The following is a 17682-nucleotide window of genomic DNA, read 5'->3' on the forward strand; positions in this document are numbered from 1 at the left end:
TGCTTTTCCTTGCAGAGTTGGGCTTAGAGAGAAAGAGGCCACATTTGAGCAGCAAAATAAGTTCTCTGGAAGTAACTCTTAGGCATAATTATAGGTAAATTTAGCATCTCCACTACCGAAATAAGTTTCATAAGAGCAAACCTCGAGATCAAGGGCTTGGGCTATTAACTTCGGAGTCCATAGTGTTTGAGAGAGTATCTGGGGTTTCCCAGTGGGAAAGTTTAATAGTTCAATATATTTTCTCTAGTCCCTCAAAGAACTTTGCCAATACTTTTTAATTACCTGCCCAACACACTCTGGGATATATCCCGGGATTACATTAAGCTATACAGAATTACAAGCCCTCATTCCCATTCTGGCTCCTCGTGTTTGGATTGTTTAAATGAACTATCCAGATGGGTTGAGTGAGATTGTGTACTACATGAAATTTAGGTTTTAGTTAAAATAACCCCCTCTTCTTTGGATCTGGTACAGTAGGTGATGTTCAAAAATACAGACACTGTCATCTTCTACCCTGTGTTCTGATTTACCTTAGTCCCAAACAGATCGGCTTCATTCTTGTCTCTAATTGAAGCCTGATCTCTTTTGCAGTTTCTTTAATAGTTGTTTTATTAGCATTGCTGACCTTCAGAACTGCAAAACTCCAACTCTGAGTCTTGGGGGACACAAAGGTTCCCAAAGCTCCAAGGAAATACCAGGTTATACACATATAGCACAGCACCTCAGAATCTAGAAATAACACATAAAGCTGAGGAATAAATGAAACTGCTATAAGAGCTTACAATCTAATCTCCAATTTTCTTGTAAGTATGCTCTAAAAGAGACCATACGATATTTGTCCTTTTGTTTCTGGGTTATTTTGTATGACATAATGTCCTCAATATTCATTCACCTCGTTGCCTCCCTTGACAACTTCATTCCTTTCTGTAGCTGTACAATATTCCATCTTATGTGAACACCACAGTTCGTCTTTCTGCTTCTCAGTCTTTGTACACTTTGGCCACCTCCATCCGTTTGGCTTCATGGATAATTTCCAAAATAAACAGTCTATGTCCTACAGTATCCTCATTGTCTCCATAAATTTAAAAAAGATTGAAATTATACAGAACACTTTCTTAGATCATAATGGAATGAAGTTGGAAATCAATAACAGGAAGAAGGTCAGAAAATTCACAAATATATGGAGGCTAAACACGCTCTTAAAAGCCAGTGGGTCAAGGAAGAAAGTTAAAGAGAAATTGTAAATATTTCAAGGCAAATGAAAATGAAAACACAACATATCAAAATTTATGGGGTACAGGGTGGTGCAGCAGTGTCTCAGTGGCAGAATTCATGCCTGCTGTGCTGGAGACCTGGGTTTGATTCCTGGAGCCTGCCCATGCCAAAAAAAATAGTATGGGATGCTACAAGGCAGTGCTGAGGGGGAAATTTATTGCCTTAAATGCCTATGTTAAAAAAGGAGAAGAAGCAAAAATCAAGGAATTAATTGTTCTTCTGGAAGAACTAGAGAAAGAACAGCAAACTAACCCCAAAGCAAACAAAAAGAAAGAAATAATAAAGATTAGAGCAGAAGTAAATGAGATTGCAAACATGAAAACAGTAGAGAAAATCAACAAATCCATGAAATCAATTGATCCTTACATAGGCTGACAAAAAGAGAGAGAGAGGTAAAAATAAAATCAGAAACCGAAAAGGTGACTTAACTACTGACCCCACACAAATAAAGAAGATAGAATACTTCTATCTTCTATATGGTGAGCAACCATATGCTAATAAACTAGATAACTAGATGAAATGGACAGCTTCCTAGAAAAGCATGAACAATCAACATTGGCTTGAGAAGAAATAGACAATCTCAACAAACCAATCACAAGTAAAGAGATTGAATCAGTCATCAAGAAGCTCCCCAAAAAGAAAAGTCCAGGACCAGATGACTTCATATATGGATTCCACCAAGGATTTAGTACCAATCCTGCTCAAACCCTTCAAAAAACTGAAGAGGAGGGAAGGCTACCTAAACCATTCTTTGAAGCCAACATCACCCTAATAGCAAAGACAGACAAAGATACTACAAGGGAAGAAAATTATCAACCAGTCTCTTTAGTTAATATAGATGCAAGTGTCCTCAACAAAATGCTTGCAAATCAAATCCAGCAGCACATTAAAAGAATTATATACCATGACCAAGTGGGATTTATTCCAAATATGCAATGCTGGTTCAACACAAGAAAATCAATTAATGTAATATACCATGTCAATAAGTCAAAGTGAAAAACACGATTGTCTTGACTGATACAGAAAAGGCATTGATAAAATTAATATCCTTTCTTGATGAGAACACTTTAAAGGATAGGAATAGAGGGGACTTCCTCGACATGATAAAGGAAATATATGAAAAGTGCACAGCTAGCATAATTTTCAATGTGGAAAGACTGAAAATGTTACTAAGATCAGGAACAAGATAAGAATATCCACTGTTCCATTGTTATTCAACATTGTGCTGAAAATTCTAGCCAGAGAAATTAGGCAAAAAGAGAAATAAAAGGCATCCAAATTCAAAAGGAACAATTAAGACTCTTACTGTTTGCAGATGATATAATACTATATGTCAAAAATCCCAAAAAATCTATAGCAAAGCTACTAGAGCTAATAAATGAGTACAGCAAGTGGTAGGGTACAAGATCAATACCCCAAAATCCACAGTGTTTCTATACACCAGTAATAAGCAATACAAAGAGAAATCAAGAACATAATTCCAATTTACAATAGCAACCACAATTTAGGAACAAATTTAACTATACACAAAAGACCTATACACAAAAATTATATGAAATTGCTAAAAGAAATTATAGAAGACCTAAATAAATGGAAGGGCATACCATGTTCATGGATTGGAAAAGTTATTGTTCATGAAAAAAACAATAACTAAATTTATTTGCAAGGGCGGGGTGCCCAGATGGCTAAAAGTATCTTCAGAAAGAAAAATGAAGTGTGAGGCCTCACAGTACCTGATTTTAAAGTACATTACAGAGCTACAGTGGTCAAAACAGCTTGGTACTGGCAGAAATACAGATATACTTCCCAATGGAATTCAATTGAGTCTTCAGAAATAGACTCTATAGCTGTGGACAACCGATCTTTGATAAGGTAGTCAAGCCAACCCAAGTGGAGGAGAGCAGCCTCTTCAATAAATGGTGTTTAGAGAACTGGATATCTATATGCAAAAGAATGAAAGAGGACCCACATTTCACACCCTACACAAAAATGATCCCAAATGGATCAAGGACCTAAACATCTGAGGCAAAGCCATTAAACTTTTAGAAAAAAATGTAGGGAAACATCTTATAAATCTTGTGATAGGAGGTGCTTTCCTAGACCTTATACCCAAAGCATGAGCAATGAAAAAATAAATTTATAGGGATCTCATCAAATTTTTTTGTCCATCAAAGAACTTTGTCAGGGATGTTAAAAGGCAGCCTGTGCAATGGGAGACAATATTTGGAAACCACATATCAGATAAGGGATTAATATCCAGAATATGTAAAGGGAATCTACAACTCAACAACCAAAAGAGAAAAAAAAAACCTCAATTTAATAATTGGCAAATACATTAAGAAACATTTTTCAGAATTGGAAATTCATGTAGCTAAAAGGCATTATTTCAGTTGAGTGGAGAATCTTGGGAAAATCCAGAATACCTATTCTGAAACTTTAGCTCAAGAATATGGAAGCTATACCAGTAGGCAGGTATATTCCCCTCTTAAAAATCTAGGTGCATATTTTGGTTCTCAAATTCCACATTAAAACTTTTTAAAAATGTTTAACTGTTAGTATAGGGCACATGTTAAGAAAACTTTAATAGAGACCCTACGTCTTAAGTGGGCTAAGCAATCATTTATAACCATTTTCACAGAATGTGGTCAATGCTATTTTTTTCTGTGATAGCCAAGGTTTAACATGGAACCAAATTGTATATTTCACTCAATACATAACCAAAATGCATGTGCATCTACAGATTGATACAAGAGCCCTAATACACCTATATTGACTTTCCAGAGGTATTTAGGGCCACTGGCTCAGCCTATATTCCACCAAGGGTAAAAACAGCAACTTTTCTACTTAAATAAAATGGGCAGAAAGTATCTGATGTAAAATAGAGGTCTTTCCATAAAGTTTAAGATTTAGAAGAAGAGAAGACAAAAACATAAAATTCCCATGAAGCCAATGTAATTCCATATTGATCTGGAACTCTCTGAAATCCTGAGATACACTGTAGTCCCTAAACTTGTACACTGGATAGAGGGTCACCAAGACACTTCAGCATGCTTTACACTGGTTCATCGTCAACTTCCTGCTGGATTCCTAAGCCGAAAGGAGTGCCCCATTGTTAGGGAACACATGAATCACAGGAGGCTTCAGTCTAGAATACAGGACTGTTATTCCTTTTTCTTTCAAAACACTTACAAAAGTTCCAGTAAATCCTACTGTTTCCCTGGCCATGGAAAGAACCTGGATTCTGGATTTGATACAATCCATGGTTGTACAGCCAGTCAGAGACAAATTCCACCAACCCCACCACTTAACAGCAAAGGGACAGGGCCTGGTTCATCTTTTGATCTTCCAGATGCGTAAAACAGTTCATTCAATTCATAGCCACTAGCGAAGCAGAAATAACCCAGTACTTCTCAAAGTAAAGTGCTGGAGAGACGCTCATAGAAACCCAAAGGATCATCCTTTGTGAATACGCTCTTCACGACAGATCCAGCTGTGTTTTGCCTTTTGGTAATCTTTCCTGATGTCTCTATTTCATACATAGTCTGTAGGTGGTACTTCCCAAGTTCAGTGGGATGGAACACCAACACAACAAAGGCAGAGGCAAAGGAACCGGTAGTTGCATTCTTTGAGCCACTCAGCTTTGCCTACTTGTCCAGTCCAACTTCTAAATATCTTGATATAGAATAGGGGTCTAGAATGGAATCCACCCTTGGGACATACTTCTATTAGCACACCTGTATTATATTCTTATCATGTATTTGCTTGTCTAGATTTATAAATATTTTTTGTTTTCTTAAATAAAATTATTTTTTAAAAAATAGCGAAGGAAATGAAAACAGCTTTAGAGTTTGGAGCGCTTTATAGATTTCACGTTACTTGTTTAGTTTTGCATAAAAACCGGGGTGTGTATTTTGTGTGCAGCACTTTCAATTTAGGCATATTTAAAACAACATCCATACATTTTCTTCGTGAACATGTTTTTAAGTGTGATTTCAATTAAAAATAAAATTTTGTTGTTGCATTTGAAAAAAAAAGAAGGAATGGGTCTTACAGTTGTAGCTTCAGCACCTAGCAGACTACCAGATGTATAGTATGAGGGTCTACTAGTGTTTGTTGAATGAATATACTATTTTGAAATATGCAAAGGCTTTTCTTTTTATAGTTATCTTTTTAGGATTGTACCTATCTTCTACCTGAATGTTCTTTTTACTAAGAAAAATAAAAGAGTACATCTTACTCTAACAGTCTATTTCTTTACCTCTTGGAATTGAAAATTAATATTATTATGTCCTCCCTATGTATCCGCCTTTATTTTTCAACAACAAAGCCAAAAATTCTATGACAAATCAACACAACTTGCCTTAGCAATTGTTTATATTTTGCCTTGATTCTTGTTTACTAACTAGAAATGTTTTAGTCTTCCTGTTTGGTGTCATAGGTAGGCTGCTTCCCCATCTGATAATGTTTTATAAAATATTGTTTCTATTACGTGAGAAACCTGTATTTCTGAAGGCATAGAATGGTGAATAATGTAAAAAACTATTTGAAAACTTTTTTTTCTGCCATGTTAACAGAATATCTCAGTTGGAATTTCTGTCTTCTAATGTGAGCATATCATACATTTTATAACTTAATGAACAATTTAGTTGTGTTAAATATAGAATTCCTTTGTAATAAACTACTGTGAATTTATGTATTATGGGATATAACATAATATATACTATTTGGAACTTTCTTTGAGTTACATGTCTTTATCTTAATGCCATCTTAATGTTACAAAACAAAGTATTTTTTATAACTAAAAGTACAAAGCCCCCCTTTGACCGAGTCATTGTTATTATCCTGCACTTGGCTGTCCTTTTAGTTGTAAATTAAAATAGATGAAGGCTGTCAAGCCAAGTCAATGAAGGAGGCTAATTTGATGTGATATATTGATGAACTCTAAATTGTTCCACTTTTCTCTTTTGAAACACACTGAGTAGGGCTTAAAATGCCAGACAGTGTATTTTTATTTGTACTTTTTGTCACATTGGTATTGAACAACTCATTATAGTGATAGAAAGAAGGAATTAACTCTTTATAGATAGTTCATAGCTTCTGTATATTTGATGGTAAAACAAAGAAATAGACCCAGTTTAAATATACTTCAGAGTAACCAGTTAAAAAAATCTCAGGTAGAGGCTTACCAACTTAATTCTAATGCTGTTAGTTAAGTACTTTGAAAACAAATAGAATAAGAACTTAAAAGGGAAGGTAAAATACTGGACTTTGTGTCACCATAATTTTTTATGAATTTTGGTGAATCTGAATACCCCTTAGTCAGAATACATGTCAAATTCTGCAAGTAAAAAGAGGTGGTATCATGTAGGCTTCTCAGCCTGCTATGATTTTTATAGCATATAATACACTGATAGTGTAAGTTGAATGATGCTACAATTGTTACTAGTATCAAAATGAAATATGAGAATACAAAAAAGCAATTATTCAGGAATTATCATGTTAAGTAATATTCTATGCAGTGCTTTTTTCCATTAGGTTATTTCAAAGAAATAATGAGCAATGTACATCCACAGATTTGCACTTTCTGCTCACATGAACTTTGCAGGATAGCTAACAGAGAGGAACAAGAAAAAAGGCAAGATGTTTTTCAAGCTATATTCTCATACCTTGGAAAAATTTGGCAGAAATGTTAGAGACCACATCAAGGCTGCTAGTCATTAAATTTGGCCGACTGTAGACATAAAATTGAGATGTCAGAGCTCTTGTTTTATCATATGGCCAATCAATAGCATTCCCATGATATAAATAGTTTTTGGCACATTCAGTAAGTCACAAGTAATAAAAATAAAATTTTAATCAAAATAAATAAATATATAAAGATCACAGAGCTACCCAATGTGAATAAAACTGCAAATCCAACCTCAGAGTCTCATTCATGTAGTAACTATCAGCAATATCTTTAACCACAGTAATTTCAGTTCTGTGTTCTTTTTGTTGTTGTTTGCTTATTTGTATTTTGTTTTTAATTTTTTTCATGAGAAATTATAATGATTATAAATCATGTGGGTAACAGGAAGAAAACTAGAGTAAGGACTGTCTAATTCTGTTGACAGGCTGAAAAGTGCATTTTTTGAGTTATCTTCTGCAACCTACTGAAATTTTTGTTTCCTGTTTGTGAACAATTATTATCAGGGGCAGAGAGCCAAGGCCTTCTTATTAAACTCCTGAGTTATCAAGAGTTCAGGGCCAAGAAAAGCAAGACAAGTTATAGAGTAAAGTAAATCTTTTTTTTTTTATATGAACAGACCCCAAGATTGGGGGCTCAGCCTATTGCTGTGGTTGTCCCCACTGCTTGTGAGAATATCAAGAATTCTCCACTTGGGGAAGCTGAATTTTCCCCCATTCTCACCATTCTCCCAAGGGAACTTTGCAAATATGTTTTTATTCACTGTTCAAATCACTCTGGGATTTATCAGGGATCACTGTGGACAAGTAAATCTTTAATAAATCAAGACCTATTGCCAAACTAAGTACAATTTTTCTGGTGCATGAACTTAGTAAAGCAGATGAATAGAGGTGAAAAGTGTTACTAATATCATGTAAGGAAAAAATCAAGAGGAATAAGAAGCCCCATGATTAAATCATAGAGACTATTAGAGGTCAAAAATCAGGAGCAGAGGGGAGCAGGATGTCCTGTTATATTTGGACATGCTAAGTATTTGAAACTCTTCCTTCAGCATCTCTAACTTTATCCTGTTTTGGTTCTTTAGCTACCTCTATGATTATTCCTTTCTATTATCCTTCATTAGAAGTTATTCCATTGCCCAAGTTCTGAAATTTGGTATTTACATATTTATAGAATAAAAATCACATGGTAACATCAATAGATGCAGTAAATTCAATTTCCAATCATAATTTTAAAAAAAATCTTAGTAAACTATGGATACAAGAGAATTTCTTTTAACTGGTAGAGAGTAATCACTAAAGTCCTACATACAGTATGCATGGGGCCTGAGTGAAGAGATGTACAAGGCATACTTGTAAATGAGACAAGGATACTTTTGCCCCCACTTGTAACAGAAATTGTAATTTTAAAAATATTTCCCATAATAACAACAAAAGTAGAAATTATTTAGGAAGAGTTTTAACGGATGTGCATTTTATGTAAGAATTATAAAGTTTTATAAAGGCTTATTGAGAGGCACTAATGAAGGCCTAACTACTTGAAAGAAATAATATCTTTCTAAATAGGAATATTTAATGTAGGAAAGTTTTCAATTCTACTTAAATTGATCTACAGTTTTAACGAAATTTCCATTGCAACCATTGCGGCCATAGTCTTTTGAATGTCTAATTGTTTAGAAAAATACTAACCAGGCTAAATTTTAAATGAATACAACTGTGAACAATAAAGAATACATAGACTTATATAATTGAATATAAGGTCCAGAAATAAATTCCATTTGAAATATACAGAGATATAGCTTAATTTAGTTTAGATATAAACCTCAGTGAAATATATAGAAATGTAGCTTAATTTATTAATTGATTTCATATTGATGGGAAAAGAATGGAGTATTCAATAAATGATGGTGGGACAATTGATTATCCATGTTGAATAGGATCCCAGTATGCACATACACAAAAGTTAATCCCAAAAATATAAATATAAAATATATTTTTACCATCTTAGACGTAAGTCAGTGGCATTAATTACATTTCCGAAGTTGCAGTACCATTACCACTAACCATTACTAAATTTTTTTATATAAATATATATATATATGATAATAGATAAATATATGTATATACGTATACTTATATGAAAACTACAATAAAGAGAACAGTTAAAATATTCCACATATAGGTTTCAGCTGAAAAGGGAGGGATTGATCTGGGAAAGTCACATGGGGGCTTCAAAGATCCTGTTCATTCTCTTTCCTATGTGAGTGGTAAGTACATATATTCTTCAAATTGTATGAATTTGAAGAATTTTCATAGTTCATATATGGGTTTTATGAACTATTTTTAAGTAAGATACATTTTATAATCTATTTTTTGAGAAAAATAAATCCCAGGCTAAATTTTAAGTGAACATAACTTGTGAACAATGAAGATTTTGTATCTAACACTAACATTTTTTAATTAAAAAATGAGAATTAACATACCCAGGTTCCCCATCCCTTGCAGAATGCTTTTGTAAGCTGATTCTGATACCTTGTCTACCTCTTTTGCTTCATTTCCACCAAAGTCCCTTAAGTTCTGAGGAAAGCAAAATGTTTACTGCCCTGTACTACTTATGATTTTGAGCCTCTACCTTTCTTATACTTCTCCTTCTACATATTGTATTTTTTTCTTTTCTCCCCCTTCCCTGTCCTTCCTTCTCCTGCTAACCTTCTCACCCCTCTCTTCTTCTCAAGATACTATGTTCTTTTCTTTCAAAACTCAACTTGAAGCTTTCCTAACACACATTAACTCACTCCCAATGTGAGCAAATGACTTTTGATCCCATAGCTGCATGTGGATTTCTCATTCATAGCATATTTAATTTATGTCTTATAAAGACAAAGAGTCATGTCTTTCTGTACTCAGTGCCCCACACAGTTCTTAGAGTCTAGTCTCTACTCACTAAAGTTTATTGAGCAGAACTGATGATCTTGAATATCTACATCATTTATGTTTATCTTGTACCTGACCATGACTTTGACCATCAGAATACTTGTTTCTCTCTGGATACTGAGAACAAAAAAAGCTAAGATTTTACTCTTCTTTTTTTCAGTATAAGTACACCTCATAGTGATTCAAATACTACTAGAAATTTTTAGCATTACACATAGAATTTTCTTCTAGAAAACAGGATTGGTTAAAATCAAAGAAGTATTAGTAAAAAACAAATAAATAAATAAATAAAGGGAGAAACAGGGTTGGTTAAAATAAAAAAAGTGTTAGTAAAAGATAAATAAAGGTAGGGGATAGGCTGCATATTACTTCTCAGACCAGTTACATCTTTTCATTTTGCTATGCTTGCTGAATTTTATCTAAAGCCTGATTTTACTACAAATCTGTCCTCTACCACAGGTTAATCCTTAATTTGCTTAATATTTAGCAATTATAAATATGTCACATTGCATTGATTAATGAAATGCACATGTACAAAAGATTACTTCCATGCTTTAAGGAAAAGCCTGAAAACACATATAATGTAAAATATTTTCACTTTTCTATTCCTCTAAATTATTTAGTCAAATCACAGGGATTGTGACAGAAAAGTATTTATTTGTTGGTGTATTATAGTAGGTTTCTCCTTAAAAAATTTGATTATTTTCCCCAGGCCTGGGAAAAATAATTAGCTTGAGCACTAATACATTGTTTATTCACAGACATGTTCATATCTAAGATCTAGTCAGTAGAGATTTACTTTATCATACCTCATGTCTTCTTATATCATTCTAGCCTCAGACCCTCTTTCATTTAGCTGGTATTAGTTTCCAATGCTGTTATAACACATTGCCACAGATTTGGTGGCTTAGGAGAATATACATTTATTCTCTTATGTTTGTAGAATCAGACGTTGACAATTTTCCTGGACCAAAATTCAGGGCTTGGCAGAGCATACTCCCTCCAAAAACTGTAAGGGAGAATACAGTTTCCTTGTCTTTTCTAGCTTCTAAAACTGCATCCTGGCATTCCTTGGCTCCTGGCCCCTTCCTCTATCTTAAAAGCCAGCAAGTGATCTTTTGCTTCAGTTATCACAAGGCAATCTGTATTTAAATACCTCCCTTCTTCTTAAAGGGGACTTGAATTTACATTTAGAACCCATCTGAATAATCCAGGCTAACTCTCATCTCAAGGTCCTTAATTTAATAATAAAGTCCTTTTTGCCATATAAGGTAACAGTCACAGTTTCCAGGAATTAGAATCTGGATACCTTGAGGGGCCATTACCCAGCCTACTACAGCTGTTATCTGACCAAATCACACAACACTTCCCTCTGCCTTGGATTCAGTTTTATCCATAAATTTATGTGGTACCTATATTGTTTTCACATTTTTAGGTTCAATTCAAAATTCTGACACAGAAATATATATAAGCGAAGACATCCAACCTGTATTACACTGCCCACCAGATAGCAAACTTTGTCACTATACTCTTAGTTCTAACATAATTTAATTTGATTGTCTAGGTATTTAAATATGCTAATATAAAGTCAGTTATAGAGCTGTGTAGTTTTGAATCAGTTGAACTTTTATCATACTAGATTTTTTTCTGATGAGAGTCACTACATAAAATCAGATGTTAAGAACTGTCCTTTGAGCTATGTTAATAACCTCTGAAACAGTTATTTTTTAAAACTTTTTTTTTAATTTTATTAATTTTTTATTATTTGTTTGCTTTTTGACATGGGCAGGCATCGGGAATTGAACCCGGGTCTCCGGCATGGCAGGCGAGAACTCTGCCACTGTGCCACCATTGCCTTCCCTTTTTAAATGTTTTTAATTGTATAATATAACACATATACAAAGCAAAGAAAGAAAAAAGCAGTAGTTTTCAAAGCAGTCTTGTACAAGTAGTTACAGGACAGGTCCTAGAGTTTGTCATTGGCTACCATACCATGATCTCAGATTTTTTCCTTCTAGCTGCTCCAGAATATAGGAGGCTAGAAGGAATAAATATTTTCTTATCATCACAGTAGTTTTTTTTCTTTTTTGTGAAAAGTAGCATGTATACAAAAAAACAATAACAGACTTCAGAGTTTGGTATGGGTTACAATTCCACAATTTTAGATTTTCACTTCTAAGATACTGGAGACTAAAAGAAATACCAATTTAATGATTCAGCAATCATATTTATTTGTTAAACCAACCTTCTCTGTATAACTCCACTATCACCTTTGAGCTTTCTATCCCACTCTGTAAGGGTATATGGGCCATGGCCATCCTAACTTTTTCATGTTGGAAGGGGCTGTCGATAATAAAGGGTAGTGAGATGGAACTAGCTGATGTTCTGGAGAAGCTGGGCCCTCTAGGTTTCAGGACTTATCTGGTCCAGGGACCCATTTGGAGGTTGTAGGTTTCTGGAAAGTTACCCTAGTGCATGAAACCTTTGTAGAAACTTATATATTGCCCTAGGAGTTCTTTAGGACTGGCTGGATAATTTTGGCTGGGGTTTGGCAAATTATGAGAGGTAGCAGTGTCTAATTGAAGCTCGCATAAGCGTGACCTCCAGAGTGGCCTCGCGACTCTATTTGAACTCTCTCAGCCACTGATACTTTATTAGTTAAACTTCTTTCCCCCTTTTGGTGAGGATGGAATTGTTGACCCCACAATGCCAGGACTGGACTCATCCCTGGGAGTCAATTCCCATGCCACCAGGGAGACTTTCACCCCTAGATGTCATGTCCCCTTGTAGGGGGGAGGGCAATAATTTCACTTGCAGAGCCGAGCTCAGAGAGAATGAGGCCACACCTTAACAACAAGACAGGTCTTCCAGAAGTAACTCTTAGGCATACCTATAGGTAGGCTAAGCTTCTCTGCTACCTAGTAAACTTCACAAGAGTAAGCCTCAATATCAAGGGCTTGTCCTATTGATTTGGGTGTCCCTAATGTTTGACATAGTCTCTGGGGATTCCCTGATGGTAAAGTTTAATAGTTCCATATTTTTTTCTACCACCCCTCAAAGGACCATGCCAATACTTTTTTATTATCTGCTTAAAATATTCTAGGATGTATCCAGGCACTACATTAAGCTATACAGTATTAAAGTCCCTCATTTTTATTCTGGGCTCTGTGTGTTTCACTTGTTCACCTGACCTGTGAGACAGCTTGAGTTAGATTGTGTGCTATAGAAAATTTAGATTCTGAACAAAATAAACCTTTCTTCCTTTGGCCTCAAAGAGTAGGTATGGTTCTAAAATATAGATAATGTCTTCCTTACCCCCGCCCATTCTCCCATGCCCATTTATTTTGTCCCAGTTCAGTGGATTTGGGGACCTTGTCAAAAATCAGTTTACGATAGATTTGGTGGTCTTTTTCTTCACTCTAAATTTGATTACATTGGTCAATACTTCTGTCTTTATGCCAGTACCATTCTGTTTTGTGCACTGTGGCTTTATGATAAGTTTTAAAGTCAAGAAGTGTTAATCCTCCAACTTCGTTCTTTTTGAGGATGCTTTTATCTGTTTGGGGTCTCTTTCCTTTCCAGAAGAATTTGGTAACTAGCTTTTCCAAGTCTTCAAAATAGGTTGCTGAAATTTTGATTGGTACTACATTGAATCTGTAGATCAATTTGACATCTTAACTGTATTTAATCTTCCTATCATGAGCATGGGATGTCTTTTCACCTTTTTAGATCTTCTTTGATTTCTTTTAGCAATGTTTTGTAATTTTCTGTGTACAAGTCCTTGACGTCCCTGGTTAAGTTCATTCCTAGATATTTGATTCTTTTAGTTGCTATTATGAATGCAATTTTTTCCTTAACTGACTCCTCAGTTAGGTCATCGCTCATGTATAGAAACATTACTGATTTTTTGCATATTGATTTTCTATCCCACCACTTTGCTGAATTTATAAGTAACTTTGTTGTAGATTTCTCTGGATATTCTAAGTATAGTATCATGTCATTTGCAAATAATGAAAGTCTTCTTCCTTTCCAATATGGATGCCTTTTAACTTTTTTTCCTGCCTGATTCCTCCAGCTAGAATTTTTAGTACAATGTTAAATAATAGTGGTGACAAAGAGCATCCTTGTCTCGTTCCTGATCTTAGGAGGAAAGCTTTCAGTCTCTCTCCATTGAGTATAATACTGGCTGTCGGTTTTTCATATATACCCTTTATCATATTGAGGAAGTTACCTTTGAATCCTATCTTTTGAAGTCTTTTTATCAGAAAAGAATGTTGAATTTTGTCAAATGCTTTTTCAGTATCAATAGAGATGATCATGTGATTTTCCGCTTTGTTAATGTGCTGTATTACATTAATTGATTTTCTTGTGTTGAAACATCCTTGCATTCCTGGTATAAACCCCACTTGGTCATGGTGCATAATCCTTTTAATGTGTTGTTGGATTTGATTTGCTCCTATTTGTTGAGAATTTTTGCATCTATGTTCATTAGAGAGATTGGCCTGCAATTTTCCTTTCTTATAGCATCTATACCCTGTTTGGGTATTAAAATGATATTAGTTTCATAAAATGAGTTAGATCATATCCCTTTTTCCTTAATTTTTTGTTTAAAAAATTAAAAGTTTGAGCAGGATCGGTGTTAGTTCTTTTTGGAATATTTGATAAAATTCCCCTGTGAAGTCATCTGGCCCTGAGTTTTTCTTTGTAGGAAGATTTTTGATGACTGATTGAATCTCTTCATTTGTGATTGGTTTGTTGAGATATTCTATTTCTTCCTGAGTCAGTGTAGCTTGTTTGTGTGTTTCCAGGAGTTTATCCATTTCATCTAAGTTGTCTAGTCTGTTGGCATATAGTTGTTCATAGTATTGTCTGTCTTTCTTTATCTAGCTCTAACATCAACAATTTAACATGGAACTAAGAGTGTTATTTTCCTTTGTCTAGAGTTCTCTAGTTCCTTATTTTGAGTAGATAAGAGTTATCAGTATTTCAATAGAAAGACGATGATAATAAAAGTAGCTCTATTGATTAGACTTGTTTTGTGCCCTTTGGCAAGCCCCAAATATTCTCTGTGACTCACTTTGGCTGAGAAACTTGGAGTCTGAACTCACAGGCTTCTTGTGACAATAAAATCACTTGCAAAAGTGTACACTTTCTTTTTTTTTTTATTAATTAAAAAAATTAACAAAACATTTAGAAATCATTCCATTCTACATGTACAATCAGTAATTCTTAATATCATCACATAGTTGCATATTCATCATTTCTTAGTACATTTGCATCGATTTAGAAAAAGAAATAAAAAGACAACAGAATAAGAATTAAAACGATAATAGAGAGAAAAAAAACCTATACCTCACATGCAGATTCATTCAATGTTTTAACATAATTGCATTACAATTAGGTAGTATCGTGCTGTCCATTTCTGAGTTTTTATATCCAGTCATGTGGCACAGTCTGTATCCCTTCAGCTCCAATTACCCCTTCTCTTTTTTTTTTTTTTAATTAACGGAAAAAAAGAAATTAACCCAACATTTAGAAATCATACCATTCTACATATGCAATCAGTAATTCTTAATGTCATCACATAGATGCATGATCATCGTTTCTTAGTACATTTGCATCGGTTTAGAAGAACTAGCAACACAACCGAAAAAGATATAGAATGTTAATATAGAGAAAAAAATAAAAGTAATAATAGTAAAAACAAAACAAAACAAAAACCTATAGCTCAGATGCAGCTTCATTCAGTGTTTTAACATGATTAATTTGCAATTAGGTATTATTGTGCTGTCCATTTTTGAGTTTTTGTATCTAGTCCTGTTGCACAGTCTGTATCCCTTCCGCTCCAATTGCCCATTGTCTTACCCTGTTTCTCCCTCCTGCTGTACTCTGTTACCAATGACATATTCCAAATTTATTCTCGAATGTCCGTTCACATCAGTGGGACCATACAGTATTTGTCCTTTAGTTTTTGGCTAGACTCACTCAGCATAATGTTCTCTAGGTCCATCCATGTTATTACATGCTTCATAAGTTTATCCTGTCTTAAAGCTGCATAATATTCCATCGTATGTATATACCACAGTTTGTTTAGCCACTCTTCTGTTGATGGACATTTTGGCTGTTTCCATCTCTTTGCAAATGTAAATAACGCTGCTATAAACATTGGTGTGCAAATGTCCGTTTGTGTCTTTGCCCTTAAGTCCTTTGAGTAGATTCCCAGCAATGGTATTGCTGGGTCGTATGGCAATTCTATATTCAGCTTTTTGAGGAACCGCCAAACTGCCTTCCACAGTGGTTGCACCCTTTGACATTCCCACCAACAGTGGATAAGTGTGCCTCTTTCTCCGCATCCTCTCCAGCACTTGTCATTTTCTGTTTTGTTGATAATGGCCATTCTGGTGGGTGTGAGATGATATCTCATTGTGGTTTTGATTTGCATTTCTCTAATGGCCAGGGACATTGAGCATCTCTTCATGTGCCTTTTGGCCATTTGTATTTCCTCTTCTGGTAGGTGTCTGTTCAAGTCTTTTTCCCATTTTGTAATTGGGTTGGCTGTCTTTTTGTTGTTGAGTTGAACAATCTCTTTATAAATTCTGGATACTAGACCTTTATCTGATATGTCATTTCCAAATATTGTCTCCCATTGTGTAGGCTGTCTCTCTACTTTCTTGATGAAGTTCTTTGATGCACAAAAGTGTTTAATTTTGAGGAGCTCCCATTTATTTATTTCCTTCTTCAGTGTTCTTGCTCTAGGTATAAGGTCCATAAAACTGCCTCCAGTTGTAAGATTCATAAGATATCTCCCAACATTTTCCTCTAACTGTTTTATGGTCTTAGACCTAATGTTTAGATCTTTGATCCATTTTGAGTTAACTTTTGTATAGGGTGTGAGACATGGGTCTTCTTTCATTCTTTTGCATATGGATATCCAGTTCTCTAGGCACCATTTATTGAAGAGACTGTTCTGTCCCAGGTGAGTTGGCTTGACTGCCTTATCAAAGATCAAATGTCCTTAGATGAGAGGGTCTATATCTGAGCACTCTATTCGATTCCATTGGTCGATATATCTATCTTTATGCCAATACCATGCTGTTTTGACCACTGTGGCTTCATAATATGCCTTAAAGTCAGGCAGCGCGAGACCTCCAGCTTCGTTTTTTTTCCTAAAGATGTTTTTCGCAATTCGGGGCACCCTGCCCTTCCAGATAAATTTGCTTATTGGTTTTTCTATTTCTGAAAAATAAGTTGTTGGGATTTTGATTGGTATTGCATTGAATCTGTAAATCAATTTAGGTAGGATTGACATCTTAACTATATTTAGTCTTCTAATCCATGAACACGGTATGCCCTTCCATCTATTTAGGTCTTCTGTGATTTCTTTTAACAGTTTTTTGTAGTTTTCTTTATATAGGTTTTTTGTCTCTTTAGTTAAATTTATTCCTAGGTATTTCATTCTTTTAGTTGCAATTGTAAATGGGATTCGTTTCTTGATTTCCCCCTCAGCTTGTTCATTACTAGTGTATAGAAATGCTACAGATTTTTGAATGTTGATCTTGTAACCTGCTACTTTGCTGTACTCATTTATTAGCTCTAGTAGTTTTGTTGTGGATTTTTCCGGGTTTTCAATGTATAGTATCATATCGTCTGCAAACAGTGATAGTTTTACTTCTTCCTTTCCAATTTTGATGCCTTGTATTTCTTTTTCTTGTCCAATTGCTCTGGCTAGAACCTCCAACACAATGTTGAATAATAGTGGTGATAGTGGACATCCTTGTCTTGTTCCTG

The 17682-nt window shown here is 34.7% G+C and overlaps 1 protein-coding gene and 1 pseudogene across 5 annotated transcripts in view; one reads left to right on the forward strand and one right to left on the reverse strand.

The window, feature by feature from the left end:
* The window catches only part of ATRNL1 (attractin like 1), a 931221-nt gene that overhangs the window by 620842 nt on the left and 292697 nt on the right, over positions 1 to 17682 (forward strand). The window lies entirely within an intron of this gene.
* The window catches only part of LOC143654579 (mitochondrial ornithine transporter 1 pseudogene), a 33050-nt pseudogene continuing 19685 nt past the window's right edge, over positions 4318 to 17682 (reverse strand).

This window comes from Tamandua tetradactyla, chromosome 13 (genome assembly GCF_023851605.1).
Source record: "Tamandua tetradactyla isolate mTamTet1 chromosome 13, mTamTet1.pri, whole genome shotgun sequence".
Taxonomy (NCBI): domain Eukaryota; kingdom Metazoa; phylum Chordata; class Mammalia; order Pilosa; family Myrmecophagidae; genus Tamandua; species Tamandua tetradactyla.